Source organism: Pongo abelii, chromosome 13, assembly GCF_028885655.2.
Source record: "Pongo abelii isolate AG06213 chromosome 13, NHGRI_mPonAbe1-v2.0_pri, whole genome shotgun sequence".
Lineage (NCBI taxonomy): Eukaryota > Metazoa > Chordata > Mammalia > Primates > Hominidae > Pongo > Pongo abelii.
Window position 1 is genome coordinate 14,586,396 of NC_071998.2, and position 24,576 is coordinate 14,610,971.

The window sequence follows — 24,576 nt, forward strand, 5'->3', positions numbered from 1 at the left end:
CTACACAAACCAGTTTCACAGAATGCATCCATCTAGTTTTTATTTGAAGATGTTACCATTTCCAACGATGGCCTGTAAGTGCTCCAAATATCCACTTGCAGATTCTGGAAAAACACTGTTTCAAAACTGCTCTAAGAAAAAGAAGGTTCAACTCTGTGAGTTGAATGCACACATCAAAAAATTGTTTCTGAGAATGCTTCTGTCTAGTTTTTATATGAAGATATTTCCTTTTCCACGATAGACCTCAAAGCACACCCCATGAACACTTGCAGATTCTACAAAAAAAGAGTGTTTCAAAACTGCTCTATCAAAAGAAAGATTCAACATTGTGAGTTGAAGGCATACAACACGAAGCAGTTTCTGAGAACACTTCTGTCTAGTTTTTTTGTGTGAGATATTCTGGTTTCCAACGAAGGCCTCAAGAGATCCAAATGTCCACTTGCATATTCTGCAGAAACACTGTTTCAAAACTGCTCTATCAAAAGGAAGGATTATCTCTCTGAGTTCAATGCACACACCATAAAGGTGTTTCTGAGAAACCTTCTGTCTGGTTTTTATATGAAGATATTTCCTTTTCCACCATAGGCCACAAAGCCCTCCAAAAGAAAACTTGCAGATTCTACAAAAAGGGTGTTTCAAAACTGTTCTATCAAGGGAAATGTTCAATTCTGTGGGTTGAAGAAACACATCACAAAGCAGTTTCTGAGAATGCTGCTGTCCAGTATTTATGTGAAGATATTCCCGTTTCCAACGAAAGCCTGAAAGAGCTACAAATATCCACTTGCAGATTCTGCAAAATGACGCTTTGAAAACTGCTCCACGAAAAGGAAGTTTCAAGTCTGTGAGTTGAATGCACACATCGTAAAGAAGTTTCAGAGAATGCTTCTGTCTAGATTTTATGTGAAAGTATTTCCGTTTCCACCATTGGCCTCAAAGCATACCAAATGAACACTTGCAGATTCTACAAAAAGACTTTTCCAAAACTGTTCTATCAAAATACAGATTCAACTCTGGGTGACGAACGCATACAACAGAAAGTAGTTTCAGAGAACAATTCTGTCTGGTTTTTATGTGAAGATAGTCCCGTTTCCAACGAACGCTTCAAAGAGCTCCATATATATCCTTATGCAGATTCTGCAAAAATACTATTTCAAAACTGCTCTACCCAAAGGAAGGTTGAACTCTGTTTGTTGAATGCACACATCATAAGGAAATTTCAGAAAATGCTTCTGTCTAGTTTTTCTGTGAAGTTGTTTCCTTTTCCACCATAGGCTTCAAAGCGCTCCTAATGAACATTTGCAAATTCTACAAAAAGAGTGTTTCAAAAGTGCTCTATCAAAAGAAAGGTTCAACTCTGTGTGTTGCATGCACGCAACACAAAGCAGTTTCTGAGAACACTTCTGTCTAGTTTTTATGTGAAGATATTCACGTTTCCAACGAAGGTCTCAAAGAGCTCCAAATATCCACTGGCAGATTCTGCGAAAAGTCTCTTTCAAGACTGCTCCATCGAAAGGAAGGTTCAAGTCTCTGAGTTGAATACACACATCTTAAAGAAGTTTCAGAAAATGCTTCTGTCTAGATTTTATGTGAAGATATTTCCTTTTCCACCATTGGCCTCAAAGCACAACGAATGAAAACTTGCAGATTCTATAAAAAAAAGTGTTTCAAAACTGCTGTATTAAAAGAAAGATTCAACTCTGTTAGTTGAATGTGTACAACACAAAGCAGGTTCAGAGAACACTTCTGTCTAGTTTTATGTGAAGATTCTACCATTTCCAACGAACGCCTCAAAAAGCTCCAAATATCCACATGCATATTCTGCAAAAACACTGTTTCAGAACTGCTCAAACAATGGAAGATTCAACTCTGTTAGTTAAATGCACACGTCATAAAGGAGTTTCTTAGAATGCTTCCGTCATGTTTTTATGTGACATTGTTTCCTTTTCCACCGTGGGCTTCAATTCCCTCCAAATGAACACTTGCAAATTCTACCAAAAGAGTGTTTGAAAAGTGCTCTATCAAAAGAAAGGTTCAACTCTGTGTGTTGAGTGCACACAACACAAAGAAGTTTCTGAGAATACCTCTGTCTAGTATTTATGTGAAGATATTCACGTTTCCAACAAAGGCCTCAAAGAGCTCCAAATATCCACTTGCAGATAACATAAAAAGAATGTTTCAAAACTGCTCTTTCAAAAGGAAGGTTGAACTCTGTGAGTTGAAAGCACACATCATAAATAACTTTCACAGAATGCTTCTGTCTGGATTTTTTGTGAAGATACTTCCTTTTCCAACATAGGCCTCAAAGTGCTCCTAATGAACAATTGCACATTCTACAAAGAATATTTCAAAACTGCTCTTTCAGAAAAAGTTTTTCAACTCTGTGAGTTGGATTCACGCTACACAAACCAGTTTCACAGAATGCATCCATCTAGTTTTTATTTGAAGATGTTACCATTTCCAACGATGGCCTGTAAGTGCTCCAAATATCCACTTGCAGATTCTGGAAAAACACTGTTTCAAAACTGCTCTAAGAAAAAGAAGGTTCAACTCTGTGAGTTGAATGCACACATCAAAAAATTGTTTCTGAGAATGCTTCTGTCTAGTTTTTATATGAAGATATTTCCTTTTCCACGATAGACCTCAAAGCACACCCCATGAACACTTGCAGATTCTACAAAAAAAGAGTGTTTCAAAACTGCTCTATCAAAAGAAAGATTCAACATTGTGAGTTGAAGGCATACAACACGAAGCAGTTTCTGAGAACACTTCTGTCTAGTTTTTTTGTGTGAGATATTCTGGTTTCCAACGAAGGCCTCAAGAGATCCAAATGTCCACTTGCATATTCTGCAGAAACACTGTTTCAAAACTGCTCTATCAAAAGGAAGGATTATCTCTCTGAGTTCAATGCACACACCATAAAGGTGTTTCTGAGAAACCTTCTGTCTGGTTTTTATATGAAGATATTTCCTTTTCCACCATAGGCCACAAAGCCCTCCAAAAGAAAACTTGCAGATTCTACAAAAAGGGTGTTTCAAAACTGTTCTATCAAGGGAAATGTTCAATTCTGTGGGTTGAAGAAACACATCACAAAGCAGTTTCTGAGAATGCTGCTGTCCAGTATTTATGTGAAGATATTCCCGTTTCCAACGAAAGCCTGAAAGAGCTACAAATATCCACTTGCAGATTCTGCAAAATGACGCTTTGAAAACTGCTCCACGAAAAGGAAGTTTCAAGTCTGTGAGTTGAATGCACACATCGTAAAGAAGTTTCAGAGAATGCTTCTGTCTAGATTTTATGTGAAAGTATTTCCGTTTCCACCATTGGCCTCAAAGCATACCAAATGAACACTTGCAGATTCTACAAAAAGACTTTTCCAAAACTGTTCTATCAAAATACAGATTCAACTCTGGGTGACGAACGCATACAACAGAAAGTAGTTTCAGAGAACAATTCTGTCTGGTTTTTATGTGAAGATAGTCCCGTTTCCAACGAACGCTTCAAAGAGCTCCATATATATCCTTATGCAGATTCTGCAAAAATACTATTTCAAAACTGCTCTACCCAAAGGAAGGTTGAACTCTGTTTGTTGAATGCACACATCATAAGGAAATTTCAGAAAATGCTTCTGTCTAGTTTTTCTGTGAAGTTGTTTCCTTTTCCACCATAGGCTTCAAAGCGCTCCTAATGAACATTTGCAAATTCTACAAAAAGAGTGTTTCAAAAGTGCTCTATCAAAAGAAAGGTTCAACTCTGTGTGTTGCATGCACGCAACACAAAGCAGTTTCTGAGAACACTTCTGTCTAGTTTTTATGTGAAGATATTCACGTTTCCAACGAAGGTCTCAAAGAGCTCCAAATATCCACTGGCAGATTCTGCGAAAAGTCTCTTTCAAGACTGCTCCATCGAAAGGAAGGTTCAAGTCTCTGAGTTGAATACACACATCTTAAAGAAGTTTCAGAAAATGCTTCTGTCTAGATTTTATGTGAAGATATTTCCTTTTCCACCATTGGCCTCAAAGCACAACGAATGAAAACTTGCAGATTCTATAAAAAAAAGTGTTTCAAAACTGCTGTATTAAAAGAAAGATTCAACTCTGTTAGTTGAATGTGTACAACACAAAGCAGGTTCAGAGAACACTTCTGTCTAGTTTTATGTGAAGATTGTACCATTTCCAACGAACGCCTCAAAAAGCTCCAAATATCCACATGCATATTCTGCAAAAACACTGTTTCAGAACTGCTCAAACAATGGAAGATTCAACTCTGTTAGTTAAATGCACACGTCATAAAGGAGTTTCTTAGAATGCTTCCGTCATGTTTTTATGTGACATTGTTTCCTTTTCCACCGTGGGCTTCAATTCCCTCCAAATGAACACTTGCAAATTCTACCAAAAGAGTGTTTGAAAAGTGCTCTATCAAAAGAAAGGTTCAACTCTGTGTGTTGAGTGCACACAACACAAAGAAGTTTCTGAGAATACCTCTGTCTAGTATTTATGTGAAGATATTCACGTTTCCAACAAAGGCCTCAAAGAGCTCCAAATATCCACTTGCAGATAACATAAAAAGAATGTTTCAAAACTGCTCTTTCAAAAGGAAGGTTGAACTCTGTGAGTTGAAAGCACACATCATAAATAACTTTCACAGAATGCTTCTGTCTGGATTTTTTGTGAAGATACTTCCTTTTCCAACATAGGCCTCAAAGTGCTCCTAATGAACAATTGCACATTCTACAAAGAATATTTCAAAACTGCTCTTTCAGAAAAAGTTTTTCAACTCTGTGAGTTGGATTCACGCTACACAAACCAGTTTCACAGAATGCATCCATCTAGTTTTTATTTGAAGATGTTACCATTTCCAACGATGGCCTGTAAGTGCTCCAAATATCCACTTGCAGATTCTGGAAAAACACTGTTTCAAAACTGCTCTAAGAAAAAGAAGGTTCAACTCTGTGAGTTGAATGCACACATCAAAAAATTGTTTCTGAGAATGCTTCTGTCTAGTTTTTATATGAAGATATTTCCTTTTCCACGATAGACCTCAAAGCACACCCCATGAACACTTGCAGATTCTACAAAAAAAGAGTGTTTCAAAACTGCTCTATCAAAAGAAAGATTCAACATTGTGAGTTGAAGGCATACAACACGAAGCAGTTTCTGAGAACACTTCTGTCTAGTTTTTTTGTGTGAGATATTCTGGTTTCCAACGAAGGCCTCAAGAGATCCAAATGTCCACTTGCATATTCTGCAGAAACACTGTTTCAAAACTGCTCTATCAAAAGGAAGGATTATCTCTCTGAGTTCAATGCACACACCATAAAGGTGTTTCTGAGAAACCTTCTGTCTGGTTTTTATATGAAGATATTTCCTTTTCCACCATAGGCCACAAAGCCCTCCAAAAGAAAACTTGCAGATTCTACAAAAAGGGTGTTTCAAAACTGTTCTATCAAGGGAAATGTTCAATTCTGTGGGTTGAAGAAACACATCACAAAGCAGTTTCTGAGAATGCTGCTGTCCAGTATTTATGTGAAGATATTCCCGTTTCCAACGAAAGCCTGAAAGAGCTACAAATATCCACTTGCAGATTCTGCAAAATGACGCTTTGAAAACTGCTCCACGAAAAGGAAGTTTCAAGTCTGTGAGTTGAATGCACACATCGTAAAGAAGTTTCAGAGAATGCTTCTGTCTAGATTTTATGTGAAAGTATTTCCGTTTCCACCATTGGCCTCAAAGCATACCAAATGAACACTTGCAGATTCTACAAAAAGACTTTTCCAAAACTGTTCTATCAAAATACAGATTCAACTCTGGGTGACGAACGCATACAACAGAAAGTAGTTTCAGAGAACAATTCTGTCTGGTTTTTATGTGAAGATAGTCCCGTTTCCAACGAACGCTTCAAAGAGCTCCATATATATCCTTATGCAGATTCTGCAAAAATACTATTTCAAAACTGCTCTACCCAAAGGAAGGTTGAACTCTGTTTGTTGAATGCACACATCATAAGGAAATTTCAGAAAATGCTTCTGTCTAGTTTTTCTGTGAAGTTGTTTCCTTTTCCACCATAGGCTTCAAAGCGCTCCTAATGAACATTTGCAAATTCTACAAAAAGAGTGTTTCAAAAGTGCTCTATCAAAAGAAAGGTTCAACTCTGTGTGTTGCATGCACGCAACACAAAGCAGTTTCTGAGAACACTTCTGTCTAGTTTTTATGTGAAGATATTCACGTTTCCAACGAAGGTCTCAAAGAGCTCCAAATATCCACTGGCAGATTCTGCGAAAAGTCTCTTTCAAGACTGCTCCATCGAAAGGAAGGTTCAAGTCTCTGAGTTGAATACACACATCTTAAAGAAGTTTCAGAAAATGCTTCTGTCTAGATTTTATGTGAAGATATTTCCTTTTCCACCATTGGCCTCAAAGCACAACGAATGAAAACTTGCAGATTCTATAAAAAAAAGTGTTTCAAAACTGCTGTATTAAAAGAAAGATTCAACTCTGTTAGTTGAATGTGTACAACACAAAGCAGGTTCAGAGAACACTTCTGTCTAGTTTTATGTGAAGATTGTACCATTTCCAACGAACGCCTCAAAAAGCTCCAAATATCCACATGCATATTCTGCAAAAACACTGTTTCAGAACTGCTCAAACAATGGAAGATTCAACTCTGTTAGTTAAATGCACACGTCATAAAGGAGTTTCTTAGAATGCTTCCGTCATGTTTTTATGTGACATTGTTTCCTTTTCCACCGTGGGCTTCAATTCCCTCCAAATGAACACTTGCAAATTCTACCAAAAGAGTGTTTGAAAAGTGCTCTATCAAAAGAAAGGTTCAACTCTGTGTGTTGAGTGCACACAACACAAAGAAGTTTCTGAGAATACCTCTGTCTAGTATTTATGTGAAGATATTCACGTTTCCAACAAAGGCCTCAAAGAGCTCCAAATATCCACTTGCAGATAACATAAAAAGAATGTTTCAAAACTGCTCTTTCAAAAGGAAGGTTGAACTCTGTGAGTTGAAAGCACACATCATAAATAACTTTCACAGAATGCTTCTGTCTGGATTTTTTGTGAAGATACTTCCTTTTCCAACATAGGCCTCAAAGTGCTCCTAATGAACAATTGCACATTCTACAAAGAATATTTCAAAACTGCTCTTTCAGAAAAAGTTTTTCAACTCTGTGAGTTGGATTCACGCTACACAAACCAGTTTCACAGAATGCATCCATCTAGTTTTTATTTGAAGATGTTACCATTTCCAACGATGGCCTGTAAGTGCTCCAAATATCCACTTGCAGATTCTGGAAAAACACTGTTTCAAAACTGCTCTAAGAAAAAGAAGGTTCAACTCTGTGAGTTGAATGCACACATCAAAAAATTGTTTCTGAGAATGCTTCTGTCTAGTTTTTATATGAAGATATTTCCTTTTCCACGATAGACCTCAAAGCACACCCCATGAACACTTGCAGATTCTACAAAAAAAGAGTGTTTCAAAACTGCTCTATCAAAAGAAAGATTCAACATTGTGAGTTGAAGGCATACAACACGAAGCAGTTTCTGAGAACACTTCTGTCTAGTTTTTTTGTGTGAGATATTCTGGTTTCCAACGAAGGCCTCAAGAGATCCAAATGTCCACTTGCATATTCTGCAGAAACACTGTTTCAAAACTGCTCTATCAAAAGGAAGGATTATCTCTCTGAGTTCAATGCACACACCATAAAGGTGTTTCTGAGAAACCTTCTGTCTGGTTTTTATATGAAGATATTTCCTTTTCCACCATAGGCCACAAAGCCCTCCAAAAGAAAACTTGCAGATTCTACAAAAAGGGTGTTTCAAAACTGTTCTATCAAGGGAAATGTTCAATTCTGTGGGTTGAAGAAACACATCACAAAGCAGTTTCTGAGAATGCTGCTGTCCAGTATTTATGTGAAGATATTCCCGTTTCCAACGAAAGCCTGAAAGAGCTACAAATATCCACTTGCAGATTCTGCAAAATGACGCTTTGAAAACTGCTCCACGAAAAGGAAGTTTCAAGTCTGTGAGTTGAATGCACACATCGTAAAGAAGTTTCAGAGAATGCTTCTGTCTAGATTTTATGTGAAAGTATTTCCGTTTCCACCATTGGCCTCAAAGCATACCAAATGAACACTTGCAGATTCTACAAAAAGACTTTTCCAAAACTGTTCTATCAAAATACAGATTCAACTCTGGGTGACGAACGCATACAACAGAAAGTAGTTTCAGAGAACAATTCTGTCTGGTTTTTATGTGAAGATAGTCCCGTTTCCAACGAACGCTTCAAAGAGCTCCATATATATCCTTATGCAGATTCTGCAAAAATACTATTTCAAAACTGCTCTACCCAAAGGAAGGTTGAACTCTGTTTGTTGAATGCACACATCATAAGGAAATTTCAGAAAATGCTTCTGTCTAGTTTTTCTGTGAAGTTGTTTCCTTTTCCACCATAGGCTTCAAAGCGCTCCTAATGAACATTTGCAAATTCTACAAAAAGAGTGTTTCAAAAGTGCTCTATCAAAAGAAAGGTTCAACTCTGTGTGTTGCATGCACGCAACACAAAGCAGTTTCTGAGAACACTTCTGTCTAGTTTTTATGTGAAGATATTCACGTTTCCAACGAAGGTCTCAAAGAGCTCCAAATATCCACTGGCAGATTCTGCGAAAAGTCTCTTTCAAGACTGCTCCATCGAAAGGAAGGTTCAAGTCTCTGAGTTGAATACACACATCTTAAAGAAGTTTCAGAAAATGCTTCTGTCTAGATTTTATGTGAAGATATTTCCTTTTCCACCATTGGCCTCAAAGCACAACGAATGAAAACTTGCAGATTCTATAAAAAAAAGTGTTTCAAAACTGCTGTATTAAAAGAAAGATTCAACTCTGTTAGTTGAATGTGTACAACACAAAGCAGGTTCAGAGAACACTTCTGTCTAGTTTTATGTGAAGATTGTACCATTTCCAACGAACGCCTCAAAAAGCTCCAAATATCCACATGCATATTCTGCAAAAACACTGTTTCAGAACTGCTCAAACAATGGAAGATTCAACTCTGTTAGTTAAATGCACACGTCATAAAGGAGTTTCTTAGAATGCTTCCGTCATGTTTTTATGTGACATTGTTTCCTTTTCCACCGTGGGCTTCAATTCCCTCCAAATGAACACTTGCAAATTCTACCAAAAGAGTGTTTGAAAAGTGCTCTATCAAAAGAAAGGTTCAACTCTGTGTGTTGAGTGCACACAACACAAAGAAGTTTCTGAGAATACCTCTGTCTAGTATTTATGTGAAGATATTCACGTTTCCAACAAAGGCCTCAAAGAGCTCCAAATATCCACTTGCAGATAACATAAAAAGAATGTTTCAAAACTGCTCTTTCAAAAGGAAGGTTGAACTCTGTGAGTTGAAAGCACACATCATAAATAACTTTCACAGAATGCTTCTGTCTGGATTTTTTGTGAAGATACTTCCTTTTCCAACATAGGCCTCAAAGTGCTCCTAATGAACAATTGCACATTCTACAAAGAATATTTCAAAACTGCTCTTTCAGAAAAAGTTTTTCAACTCTGTGAGTTGGATTCACGCTACACAAACCAGTTTCACAGAATGCATCCATCTAGTTTTTATTTGAAGATGTTACCATTTCCAACGATGGCCTGTAAGTGCTCCAAATATCCACTTGCAGATTCTGGAAAAACACTGTTTCAAAACTGCTCTAAGAAAAAGAAGGTTCAACTCTGTGAGTTGGATGCACACATCAAAAAATTGTTTCTGAGAATGCTTCTGTCTAGTTTTTATATGAAGATATTTCCTTTTCCACGATAGACCTCAAAGCACACCCCATGAACACTTGCAGATTCTACAAAAAAAGAGTGTTTCAAAACTGCTCTATCAAAAGAAAGATTCAACATTGTGAGTTGAAGGCATACAACACGAAGCAGTTTCTGAGAACACTTCTGTCTAGTTTTTTTGTGTGAGATATTCTGGTTTCCAACGAAGGCCTCAAGAGATCCAAATGTCCACTTGCATATTCTGCAGAAACACTGTTTCAAAACTGCTCTATCAAAAGGAAGGATTATCTCTCTGAGTTCAATGCACACACCATAAAGGTGTTTCTGAGAAACCTTCTGTCTGGTTTTTATATGAAGATATTTCCTTTTCCACCATAGGCCACAAAGCCCTCCAAAAGAAAACTTGCAGATTCTACAAAAAGGGTGTTTCAAAACTGTTCTATCAAGGGAAATGTTCAATTCTGTGGGTTGAAGAAACACATCACAAAGCAGTTTCTGAGAATGCTGCTGTCCAGTATTTATGTGAAGATATTCCCGTTTCCAACGAAAGCCTGAAAGAGCTACAAATATCCACTTGCAGATTCTGCAAAATGACGCTTTGAAAACTGCTCCACGAAAAGGAAGTTTCAAGTCTGTGAGTTGAATGCACACATCGTAAAGAAGTTTCAGAGAATGCTTCTGTCTAGATTTTATGTGAAAGTATTTCCGTTTCCACCATTGGCCTCAAAGCATACCAAATGAACACTTGCAGATTCTACAAAAAGACTTTTCCAAAACTGTTCTATCAAAATACAGATTCAACTCTGGGTGACGAACGCATACAACAGAAAGTAGTTTCAGAGAACAATTCTGTCTGGTTTTTATGTGAAGATAGTCCCGTTTCCAACGAACGCTTCAAAGAGCTCCATATATATCCTTATGCAGATTCTGCAAAAATACTATTTCAAAACTGCTCTACCCAAAGGAAGGTTGAACTCTGTTTGTTGAATGCACACATCATAAGGAAATTTCAGAAAATGCTTCTGTCTAGTTTTTCTGTGAAGTTGTTTCCTTTTCCACCATAGGCTTCAAAGCGCTCCTAATGAACATTTGCAAATTCTACAAAAAGAGTGTTTCAAAAGTGCTCTATCAAAAGAAAGGTTCAACTCTGTGTGTTGCATGCACGCAACACAAAGCAGTTTCTGAGAACACTTCTGTCTAGTTTTTATGTGAAGATATTCACGTTTCCAACGAAGGTCTCAAAGAGCTCCAAATATCCACTGGCAGATTCTGTGAAAAGTCTCTTTCAAGACTGCTCCATCGAAAGGAAGGTTCAAGTCTCTGAGTTGAATACACACATCTTAAAGAAGTTTCAGAAAATGCTTCTGTCTAGATTTTATGTGAAGATATTTCCTTTTCCACCATTGGCCTCAAAGCACAACGAATGAAAACTTGCAGATTCTATAAAAAAAAGTGTTTCAAAACTGCTGTATTAAAAGAAAGATTCAACTCTGTTAGTTGAATGTGTACAACACAAAGCAGGTTCAGAGAACACTTCTGTCTAGTTTTATGTGAAGATTGTACCATTTCCAACGAACGCCTCAAAAAGCTCCAAATATCCACATGCATATTCTGCAAAAACACTGTTTCAGAACTGCTCAAACAATGGAAGATTCAACTCTGTTAGTTAAATGCACACGTCATAAAGGAGTTTCTTAGAATGCTTCCGTCATGTTTTTATGTGACATTGTTTCCTTTTCCACCGTGGGCTTCAATTCCCTCCAAATGAACACTTGCAAATTCTACCAAAAGAGTGTTTGAAAAGTGCTCTATCAAAAGAAAGGTTCAACTCTGTGTGTTGAGTGCACACAACACAAAGAAGTTTCTGAGAATACCTCTGTCTAGTATTTATGTGAAGATATTCACGTTTCCAACAAAGGCCTCAAAGAGCTCCAAATATCCACTTGCAGATAACATAAAAAGAATGTTTCAAAACTGCTCTTTCAAAAGGAAGGTTGAACTCTGTGAGTTGAAAGCACACATCATAAATAACTTTCACAGAATGCTTCTGTCTGGATTTTTTGTGAAGATACTTCCTTTTCCAACATAGGCCTCAAAGTGCTCCTAATGAACAATTGCACATTCTACAAAGAATATTTCAAAACTGCTCTTTCAGAAAAAGTTTTTCAACTCTGTGAGTTGGATTCACGCTACACAAACCAGTTTCACAGAATGCATCCATCTAGTTTTTATTTGAAGATGTTACCATTTCCAACGATGGCCTGTAAGTGCTCCAAATATCCACTTGCAGATTCTGGAAAAACACTGTTTCAAAACTGCTCTAAGAAAAAGAAGGTTCAACTCTGTGAGTTGGATGCACACATCAAAAAATTGTTTCTGAGAATGCTTCTGTCTAGTTTTTATATGAAGATATTTCCTTTTCCACGATAGACCTCAAAGCACACCCCATGAACACTTGCAGATTCTACAAAAAAAGAGTGTTTCAAAACTGCTCTATCAAAAGAAAGATTCAACATTGTGAGTTGAAGGCATACAACACGAAGCAGTTTCTGAGAACACTTCTGTCTAGTTTTTTTGTGTGAGATATTCTGGTTTCCAACGAAGGCCTCAAGAGATCCAAATGTCCACTTGCATATTCTGCAGAAACACTGTTTCAAAACTGCTCTATCAAAAGGAAGGATTATCTCTCTGAGTTCAATGCACACACCATAAAGGTGTTTCTGAGAAACCTTCTGTCTGGTTTTTATATGAAGATATTTCCTTTTCCACCATAGGCCACAAAGCCCTCCAAAAGAAAACTTGCAGATTCTACAAAAAGGGTGTTTCAAAACTGTTCTATCAAGGGAAATGTTCAATTCTGTGGGTTGAAGAAACACATCACAAAGCAGTTTCTGAGAATGCTGCTGTCCAGTATTTATGTGAAGATATTCCCGTTTCCAACGAAAGCCTGAAAGAGCTACAAATATCCACTTGCAGATTCTGCAAAATGACGCTTTGAAAACTGCTCCACGAAAAGGAAGTTTCAAGTCTGTGAGTTGAATGCACACATCGTAAAGAAGTTTCAGAGAATGCTTCTGTCTAGATTTTATGTGAAAGTATTTCCGTTTCCACCATTGGCCTCAAAGCATACCAAATGAACACTTGCAGATTCTACAAAAAGACTTTTCCAAAACTGTTCTATCAAAATACAGATTCAACTCTGGGTGACGAACGCATACAACAGAAAGTAGTTTCAGAGAACAATTCTGTCTGGTTTTTATGTGAAGATAGTCCCGTTTCCAACGAACGCTTCAAAGAGCTCCATATATATCCTTATGCAGATTCTGCAAAAATACTATTTCAAAACTGCTCTACCCAAAGGAAGGTTGAACTCTGTTTGTTGAATGCACACATCATAAGGAAATTTCAGAAAATGCTTCTGTCTAGTTTTTCTGTGAAGTTGTTTCCTTTTCCACCATAGGCTTCAAAGCGCTCCTAATGAACATTTGCAAATTCTACAAAAAGAGTGTTTCAAAAGTGCTCTATCAAAAGAAAGGTTCAACTCTGTGTGTTGCATGCACGCAACACAAAGCAGTTTCTGAGAACACTTCTGTCTAGTTTTTATGTGAAGATATTCACGTTTCCAACGAAGGTCTCAAAGAGCTCCAAATATCCACTGGCAGATTCTGTGAAAAGTCTCTTTCAAGACTGCTCCATCGAAAGGAAGGTTCAAGTCTCTGAGTTGAATACACACATCTTAAAGAAGTTTCAGAAAATGCTTCTGTCTAGATTTTATGTGAAGATATTTCCTTTTCCACCATTGGCCTCAAAGCACAACGAATGAAAACTTGCAGATTCTATAAAAAAAAGTGTTTCAAAACTGCTGTATTAAAAGAAAGATTCAACTCTGTTAGTTGAATGTGTACAACACAAAGCAGGTTCAGAGAACACTTCTGTCTAGTTTTATGTGAAGATTGTACCATTTCCAACGAACGCCTCAAAAAGCTCCAAATATCCACATGCATATTCTGCAAAAACACTGTTTCAGAACTGCTCAAACAATGGAAGATTCAACTCTGTTAGTTAAATGCACACGTCATAAAGGAGTTTCTTAGAATGCTTCCGTCATGTTTTTATGTGACATTGTTTCCTTTTCCACCGTGGGCTTCAATTCCCTCCAAATGAACACTTGCAAATTCTACCAAAAGAGTGTTTGAAAAGTGCTCTATCAAAAGAAAGGTTCAACTCTGTGTGTTGAGTGCACACAACACAAAGAAGTTTCTGAGAATACCTCTGTCTAGTATTTATGTGAAGATATTCACGTTTCCAACAAAGGCCTCAAAGAGCTCCAAATATCCACTTGCAGATAACATAAAAAGAATGTTTCAAAACTGCTCTTTCAAAAGGAAGGTTGAACTCTGTGAGTTGAAAGCACACATCATAAATAACTTTCACAGAATGCTTCTGTCTGGATTTTTTGTGAAGATACTTCCTTTTCCAACATAGGCCTCAAAGTGCTCCTAATGAACAATTGCACATTCTACAAAGAATATTTCAAAACTGCTCTTTCAGAAAAAGTTTTTCAACTCTGTGAGTTGGATTCACGCTACACAAACCAGTTTCACAGAATGCATCCATCTAGTTTTTATTTGAAGATGTTACCATTTCCAACGATGGCCTGTAAGTGCTCCAAATATCCACTTGCAGATTCTGGAAAAACACTGTTTCAAAACTGCTCTAAGAAAAAGAAGGTTCAACTCTGTGAGTTGGATGCACACATCAAAAAATTGTTTCTGAGAATGCTTCTGTCTAGTTTTTATATGAAGATATTTCCTTTTCCACGATAGACCTCAAAGCACACCCCATGAACACTTGCAGATTCTACAAAAAAAGAGTGTTTCAAAACTGCTCTATCAAAAGAAAGATTCAACATTGTGAGTTGAAGGCATACAACACGAAGCAGTTTCTGAGAACACTTCTGTCTAGTTTTTTTGTGTGAGATATTCTGGTTTCCAACGAAGGCCTCAAGAGATCCAAATGTCCACTTGCATATTCTGCAGAAACACTGTTTCAAAACTGCTCTATCAAAAGGAAGGATTATCTCTCTGAGTTCAATGCACACACCATAAAGGTGTTTCTGAGAAACCTTCTGTCTGGTTTTTATATGAAGATATTTCCTTTTCCACCATAGGCCACAAAGCCCTCCAAAAGAAAACTTGCAGATTCTACAAAAAGGGTGTTTCAAAACTGTTCTATCAAGGGAAATGTTCAATTCTGTGGGTTGAAGAAACACATCACAAAGCAGTTTCTGAGAATGCTGCTGTCCAGTATTTATGTGAAGATATTCCCGTTTCCAACGAAAGCCTGAAAGAGCTACAAATATCCACTTGCAGATTCTGCAAAATGACGCTTTGAAAACTGCTCCACGAAAAGGAAGTTTCAAGTCTGTGAGTTGAATGCACACATCGTAAAGAAGTTTCAGAGAATGCTTCTGTCTAGATTTTATGTGAAAGTATTTCCGTTTCCACCATTGGCCTCAAAGCATACCAAATGAACACTTGCAGATTCTACAAAAAGACTTTTCCAAAACTGTTCTATCAAAATACAGATTCAACTCTGGGTGACGAACGCATACAACAGAAAGTAGTTTCAGAGAACAATTCTGTCTGGTTTTTATGTGAAGATAGTCCCGTTTCCAACGAACGCTTCAAAGAGCTCCATATATATCCTTATGCAGATTCTGCAAAAATACTATTTCAAAACTGCTCTACCCAAAGGAAGGTTGAACTCTGTTTGTTGAATGCACACATCATAAGGAAATTTCAGAAAATGCTTCTGTCTAGTTTTTCTGTGAAGTTGTTTCCTTTTCCACCATAGGCTTCAAAGCGCTCCTAATGAACATTTGCAAATTCTACAAAAAGAGTGTTTCAAAAGTGCTCTATCAAAAGAAAGGTTCAACTCTGTGTGTTGCATGCACGCAACACAAAGCAGTTTCTGAGAACACTTCTGTCTAGTTTTTATGTGAAGATATTCACGTTTCCAACGAAGGTCTCAAAGAGCTCCAAATATCCACTGGCAGATTCTGCGAAAAGTCTCTTTCAAGACTGCTCCATCGAAAGGAAGGTTCAAGTCTCTGAGTTGAATACACACATCTTAAAGAAGTTTCAGAAAATGCTTCTGTCTAGATTTTATGTGAAGATATTTCCTTTTCCACCATTGGCCTCAAAGCACAACGAATGAAAACTTGCAGATTCTATAAAAAAAAGTGTTTCAAAACTGCTGTATTAAAAGAAAGATTCAACTCTGTTAGTTGAATGTGTACAACACAAAGCAGGTTCAGAGAACACTTCTGTCTAGTTTTATGTGAAGATTCTACCATTTCCAACGAACGCCTCAAAAAGCTCCAAATATCCACATGCATATTCTGCAAAAACACTGTTTCAGAACTGCTCAAACAATGGAAGATTCAACTCTGTTAGTTAAATGCACACGTCATAAAGGAGTTTCTTAGAATGCTTCCGTCATGTTTTTATGTGACATTGTTTCCTTTTCCACCGTGGGCTTCAATTCCCTCCAAATGAACACTTGCAAATTCTACCAAAAGAGTGTTTGAAAAGTGCTCTATCAAAAGAAAGGTTCAACTCTGTGTGTTGAGTGCACACAACACAAAGAAGTTTCTGAGAATACCTCTGTCTAGTATTTATGTGAAGATATTCACGTTTCCAACAAAGGCCTCAAAGAGCTCCAAATATCCACTTGCAGATAACATAAAAAGAATGTTTCAAAACTGCTCTTTCAAAAGGAAGGTTGAACTCTGTGAGTTGAAAGCACACATCATAAATAACTTTCACAGAATGCTTCTGTCTGGATTTTTTGTGAAGATACTTCCTTTTCCAACATAGGCCTCAAAGTGCTCCTAATGAACAATTGCACATTCTACAAAGAATATTTCAAAACTGCTCTTTCAGAAAAAGTTTTTCAACTCTGTGAGTTGGATTCACGCTACACAAACCAGTTTCACAGAATGCATCCATCTAGTTTTTATTTGAAGATGTTACCATTTCCAACGATGGCCTGTAAGTGCTCCAAATATCCACTTGCAGATTCTGGAAAAACACTGTTTCAAAACTGCTCTAAGAAAAAGAAGGTTCAACTCTGTGAGTTGGATGCACACATCAAAAAATTGTTTCTGAGAATGCTTCTGTCTAGTTTTTATATGAAGATATTTCCTTTTCCACGATAGACCTCAAAGCACACCCCATGAACACTTGCAGATTCTACAAAAAAAGAGTGTTTCAAAACTGCTCTATCAAAAGAAAGATTCAACATTGTGAGTTGAAGGCATACAACACGAAGCAGTTTCTGAGAACACTTCTGTCTAGTTTTTTTGTGTGAGATATTCTGGTTTCCAACGAAGGCCTCAAGAGATCCAAATGTCCACTTGCATATTCTGCAGAAACACTGTTTCAAAACTGCTCTATCAAAAGGAAGGATTATCTCTCTGAGTTCAATGCACACACCATAAAGGTGTTTCTGAGAAACCTTCTGTCTGGTTTTTATATGAAGATATTTCCTTTTCCACCATAGGCCACAAAGCCCTCCAAAAGAAAACTTGCAGATTCTACAAAAAGGGTGTTTCAAAACTGTTCTATCAAGGGAAATGTTCAATTCTGTGGGTTGAAGAAACACATCACAAAGCAGTTTCTGAGAATGCTGCTGTCCAGTATTTATGTGAAGATATTCCCGTTTCCAACGAAAGCCTGAAAGAGCTACAAATATCCACTTGCAGATTCTGCAAAATGACGCTTTGAAAACTGCTCCACGAAAAGGAAGTTTCAAGTCTGTGAGTTGAATGCACACATCGTAAAGAAGTTTCAGAGAATGCTTCTGTCTAGATTTTATGTGAAAGTATTTCCGTTTCCACCATTGGCCTCAAAGCATACCAAATGAACACTTGCAGATTCTACAAAAAGACTTTTCCAAAACTGTTCTATCAAAATACAGATTCAACTCTGGGTGATGAACGCATACAACAGAAAGTAGTTTCAGAGAACAATTCTGTCTGGTTTTTATGTGAAGATAGTCCCGTTTCCAACGAACGCTTCAAAGAGCTCCATATATATCCTTATGCAGATTCTGCAAAAATACTATTTCAAAACTGCTCTACCCAAAGGAAGGTTGAACTCTGTTTGTTGAATGCACACATCATAAGGAAATTTCAGAAAATGCTTCTGTCTAGTTTTTCTGTGAAGTTGTTTCCTTTTCCACCATAGGCTTCAAAGCGCTCCTAATGAACATTTGCAAATTCTACAAAAAGAGTGTTTCAAAAGTGCTCTATCAAAAGAAAGGTTCAACTCTGTGTGTTGCATGCACGCAACACAAAGCAGTTTCTGAGAACACTTCTGTCTAGTTTTTATGTGAAGATATTCACGTTTCCAACGAAGGTCTCAAAGAGCTCCAAATATCCACTGGCAGATTCTGCGAAAAGTCTCTTTCAAGACTGCTCCATCGAAAGGAAGGTTCAAGTCTCTGAGTTGAATACACACATCTTAAAGAAGTTTCAGAAAATGCTTCTGTCTAGATTTTATGTGAAGATATTTCCTTTTCCACCATTGGCCTCAAAGCACAACGAATGAAAACTTGCAGATTCTATAAAAAAAAGTGTTTCAAAACTGCTGTATTAAAAGAAAGATTCAACTCTGTTAGTTGAATGTGTACAACACAAAGCAGGTTCAGAGAACACTTCTGTCTAGTTTTATGTGAAGATTGTACCATTTCCAACGAACGCCTCAAAAAGCTCCAAATATCCACATGCATATTCTGCAAAAACACTGTTTCAGAACTGCTCAAACAATGGAAGATTCAACTCTGTTAGTTAAATGCACACGTCATAAAGGAGTTTCTTAGAATGCTTCCGTCATGTTTTTATGTGACATTGTTTCCTTTTCCACCGTGGGCTTCAATTCCCTCCAAATGAACACTTGCAAATTCTACCAAAAGAGTGTTTGAAAAGTGCTCTATCAAAAGAAAGGTTCAACTCTGTGTGTTGAGTGCACACAACACAAAGAAGTTTCTGAGAATACCTCTGTCTAGTATTTATGTGAAGATATTCACGTTTCCAACAAAGGCCTCAAAGAGCTCCAAATATCCACTTGCAGATAACATAAAAAGAATGTTTCAAAACTGCTCTTTCAAAAGGAAGGTTGAACTCTGTGAGTTGAAAGCACACATCATAAATAACTTTCACAGAATGCTTCTGTCTGGATTTTTTGTGAAGATACTTCCTTTTCCAACATAGGCCTCAAAGTGCTCCTAATGAACAATTGCACATTCTACAAAGAATATTTCAAAACTGCTCTTTCAGAAAAAGTTTTTCAACTCTGTGAGTTGGATTCACGCTACACAAACCAGTTTCACAGAATGCATCCATCTAGTTTTTATTTGAAGATGTTACCATTTCCAACGATGGCCTGTAAGTGCTCCAAATATCCACTTGCAGATTCTGGAAAAACACTGTTTCAAAACTGCTCTAAGAAAAAGAAGGTTCAACTCTGTGAGTTGGATGCACACATCAAAAAATTGTTTCTGAGAATGCTTCTGTCTAGTTTTTATATGAAGATATTTCCTTTTCCACGATAGACCTCAAAGCACACCCCATGAACACTTGCAGATTCTACAAAAAAAGAGTGTTTCAAAACTGCTCTATCAAAAGAAAGATTCAACATTGTGAGTTGAAGGCATACAACACGAAGCAGTTTCTGAGAACACTTCTGTCTAGTTTTTTTGTGTGAGATATTCTGGTTTCCAACGAAGGCCTCAAGAGATCCAAATGTCCACTTGCATATTCTGCAGAAACACTGTTTCAAAACTGCTCTATCAAAAGGAAGGATTATCTCTCTGAGTTCAATGCACACACCATAAAGGTGTTTCTGAGAAACCTTCTGTCTGGTTTTTATATGAAGATATTTCCTTTTCCACCATAGGCCACAAAGCCCTCCAAAAGAAAACTTGCAGATTCTACAAAAAGGGTGTTTCAAAACTGTTCTATCAAGGGAAATGTTCAATTCTGTGGGTTGAAGAAACACATCACAAAGCAGTTTCTGAGAATGCTGCTGTCCAGTATTTATGTGAAGATATTCCCGTTTCCAACGAAAGCCTGAAAGAGCTACAAATATCCACTTGCAGATTCTGCAAAATGACGCTTTGAAAACTGCTCCACGAAAAGGAAGTTTCAAGTCTGTGAGTTGAATGCACACATCGTAAAGAAGTTTCAGAGAATGCTTCTGTCTAGATTTTATGTGAAAGTATTTCCGTTTCCACCATTGGCCTCAAAGCATACCAAATGAACACTTGCAGATTCTACAAAAAGACTTTTCCAAAACTGTTCTATCAAAATACAGATTCAACTCTGGGTGACGAACGCATACAACAGAAAGTAGTTTCAGAGAACAATTCTGTCTGGTTTTTATGTGAAGATAGTCCCGTTTCCAACGAACGCTTCAAAGAGCTCCATATATATCCTTATGCAGATTCTGCAAAAATACTATTTCAAAACTGCTCTACCCAAAGGAAGGTTGAACTCTGTTTGTTGAATGCACACATCATAAGGAAATTTCAGAAAATGCTTCTGTCTAGTTTTTCTGTGAAGTTGTTTCCTTTTCCACCATAGGCTTCAAAGCGCTCCTAATGAACATTTGCAAATTCTACAAAAAGAGTGTTTCAAAAGTGCTCTATCAAAAGAAAGGTTCAACTCTGTGTGTTGCATGCACGCAACACAAAGCAGTTTCTGAGAACACTTCTGTCTAGTTTTTATGTGAAGATATTCACGTTTCCAACGAAGGTCTCAAAGAGCTCCAAATATCCACTGGCAGATTCTGCGAAAAGTCTCTTTCAAGACTGCTCCATCGAAAGGAAGGTTCAAGTCTCTGAGTTGAATACACACATCTTAAAGAAGTTTCAGAAAATGCTTCTGTCTAGATTTTATGTGAAGATATTTCCTTTTCCACCATTGGCCTCAAAGCACAACGAATGAAAACTTGCAGATTCTATAAAAAAAAGTGTTTCAAAACTGCTGTATTAAAAGAAAGATTCAACTCTGTTAGTTGAATGTGTACAACACAAAGCAGGTTCAGAGAACACTTCTGTCTAGTTTTATGTGAAGATTGTACCATTTCCAACGAACGCCTCAAAAAGCTCCAAATATCCACATGCATATTCTGCAAAAACACTGTTTCAGAACTGCTCAAACAATGGAAGATTCAACTCTGTTAGTTAAATGCACACGTCATAAAGGAGTTTCTTAGAATGCTTCCGTCATGTTTTTATGTGACATTGTTTCCTTTTCCACCGTGGGCTTCAATTCCCTCCAAATGAACACTTGCAAATTCTACCAAAAGAGTGTTTGAAAAGTGCTCTATCAAAAGAAAGGTTCAACTCTGTGTGTTGAGTGCACACAACACAAAGAAGTTTCTGAGAATACCTCTGTCTAGTATTTATGTGAAGATATTCACGTTTCCAACAAAGGCCTCAAAGAGCTCCAAATATCCACTTGCAGATAACATAAAAAGAATGTTTCAAAACTGCTCTTTCAAAAGGAAGGTTGAACTCTGTGAGTTGAAAGCACACATCATAAATAACTTTCACAGAATGCTTCTGTCTGGATTTTTTGTGAAGATACTTCCTTTTCCAACATAGGCCTCAAAGTGCTCCTAATGAACAATTGCACATTCTACAAAGAATATTTCAAAACTGCTCTTTCAGAAAAAGTTTTTCAACTCTGTGAGTTGGATTCACGCTACACAAACCAGTTTCACAGAATGCATCCATCTAGTTTTTATTTGAAGATGTTACCATTTCCAACGATGGCCTGTAAGTGCTCCAAATATCCACTTGCAGATTCTGGAAAAACACTGTTTCAAAACTGCTCTAAGAAAAAGAAGGTTCAACTCTGTGAGTTGAATGCACACATCAAAAAATTGTTTCTGAGAATGCTTCTGTCTAGTTTTTATATGAAGATATTTCCTTTTCCACGATAGACCTCAAAGCACACCCCATGAACACTTGCAGATTCTACAAAAAAAGAGTGTTTCAAAACTGCTCTATCAAAAGAAAGATTCAACATTGTGAGTTGAAGGCATACAACACGAAGCAGTTTCTGAGAACACTTCTGTCTAGTTTTTTTGTGTGAGATATTCTGGTTTCCAACGAAGGCCTCAAGAGATCCAAATGTCCACTTGCATATTCTGCAGAAACACTGTTTCAAAACTGCTCTATCAAAAGGAAGGATTATCTCTCTGAGTTCAATGCACACACCATAAAGGTGTTTCTGAGAAACCTTCTGTCTGGTTTTTATATGAAGATATTTCCTTTTCCACCATAGGCCACAAAGCCCTCCAAAAGAAAACTTGCAGATTCTACAAAAAGGGTGTTTCAAAACTGTTCTATCAAGGGAAATGTTCAATTCTGTGGGTTGAAGAAACACATCACAAAGCAGTTTCTGAGAATGCTGCTGTCCAGTATTTATGTGAAGATATTCCCGTTTCCAACGAAAGCCTGAAAGAGCTACAAATATCCACTTGCAGATTCTGCAAAATGACGCTTTGAAAACTGCTCCACGAAAAGGAAGTTTCAAGTCTGTGAGTTGAATGCACACATCGTAAAGAAGTTTCAGAGAATGCTTCTGTCTAGATTTTATGTGAAAGTATTTCCGTTTCCACCATTGGCCTCAAAGCATACCAAATGAACACTTGCAGATTCTACAAAAAGACTTTTCCAAAACTGTTCTATCAAAATACAGATTCAACTCTGGGTGACGAACGCATACAACAGAAAGTAGTTTCAGAGAACAATTCTGTCTGGTTTTTATGTGAAGATAGTCCCGTTTCCAACGAACGCTTCAAAGAGCTCCATATATATCCTTATGCAGATTCTGCAAAAATACTATTTCAAAACTGCTCTACCCAAAGGAAGGTTGAACTCTGTTTGTTGAATGCACACATCATAAGGAAATTTCAGAAAATGCTTCTGTCTAGTTTTTCTGTGAAGTTGTTTCCTTTTCCACCATAGGCTTCAAAGCGCTCCTAATGAACATTTGCAAATTCTACAAAAAGAGTGTTTCAAAAGTGCTCTATCAAAAGAAAGGTTCAACTCTGTGTGTTGCATGCACGCAACACAAAGCAGTTTCTGAGAACACTTCTGTCTAGTTTTTATGTGAAGATATTCACGTTTCCAACGAAGGTCTCAAAGAGCTCCAAATATCCACTGGCAGATTCTGCGAAAAGTCTCTTTCAAGACTGCTCCATCGAAAGGAAGGTTCAAGTCTCTGAGTTGAATACACACATCTTAAAGAAGTTTCAGAAAATGCTTCTGTCTAGATTTTATGTGAAGATATTTCCTTTTCCACCATTGGCCTCAAAGCACAACGAATGAAAACTTGCAGATTCTATAAAAAAAAGTGTTTCAAAACTGCTGTATTAAAAGAAAGATTCAACTCTGTTAGTTGAATGTGTACAACACAAAGCAGGTTCAGAGAACACTTCTGTCTAGTTTTATGTGAAGATTGTACCATTTCCAACGAACGCCTCAAAAAGCTCCAAATATCCACATGCATATTCTGCAAAAACACTGTTTCAGAACTGCTCAAACAATGGAAGATTCAACTCTGTTAGTTAAATGCACACGTCATAAAGGAGTTTCTTAGAATGCTTCCGTCATGTTTTTATGTGACATTGTTTCCTTTTCCACCGTGGGCTTCAATTCCCTCCAAATGAACACTTGCAAATTCTACCAAAAGAGTGTTTGAAAAGTGCTCTATCAAAAGAAAGGTTCAACTCTGTGTGTTGAGTGCACACAACACAAAGAAGTTTCTGAGAATACCTCTGTCTAGTATTTATGTGAAGATATTCACGTTTCCAACAAAGGCCTCAAAGAGCTCCAAATATCCACTTGCAGATAACATAAAAAGAATGTTTCAAAACTGCTCTTTCAAAAGGAAGGTTGAACTCTGTGAGTTGAAAGCACACATCATAAATAACTTTCACAGAATGCTTCTGTCTGGATTTTTTGTGAAGATACTTCCTTTTCCAACATAGGCCTCAAAGTGCTCCTAATGAACAATTGCACATTCTACAAAGAATATTTCAAAACTGCTCTTTCAGAAAAAGTTTTTCAACTCTGTGAGTTGGATTCACGCTACACAAACCAGTTTCACAGAATGCATCCATCTAGTTTTTATTTGAAGATGTTACCATTTCCAACGATGGCCTGTAAGTGCTCCAAATATCCACTTGCAGATTCTGGAAAAACACTGTTTCAAAACTGCTCTAAGAAAAAGAAGGTTCAACTCTGTGAGTTGAATGCACACATCAAAAAATTGTTTCTGAGAATGCTTCTGTCTAGTTTTTATATGAAGATATTTCCTTTTCCACGATAGACCTCAAAGCACACCCCATGAACACTTGCAGATTCTACAAAAAAAGAGTGTTTCAAAACTGCTCTATCAAAAGAAAGATTCAACATTGTGAGTTGAAGGCATACAACACGAAGCAGTTTCTGAGAACACTTCTGTCTAGTTTTTTTGTGTGAGATATTCTGGTTTCCAACGAAGGCCTCAAGAGATCCAAATGTCCACTTGCATATTCTGCAGAAACACTGTTTCAAAACTGCTCTATCAAAAGGAAGGATTATCTCTCTGAGTTCAATGCACACACCATAAAGGTGTTTCTGAGAAACCTTCTGTCTGGTTTTTATATGAAGATATTTCCTTTTCCACCATAGGCCACAAAGCCCTCCAAAAGAAAACTTGCAG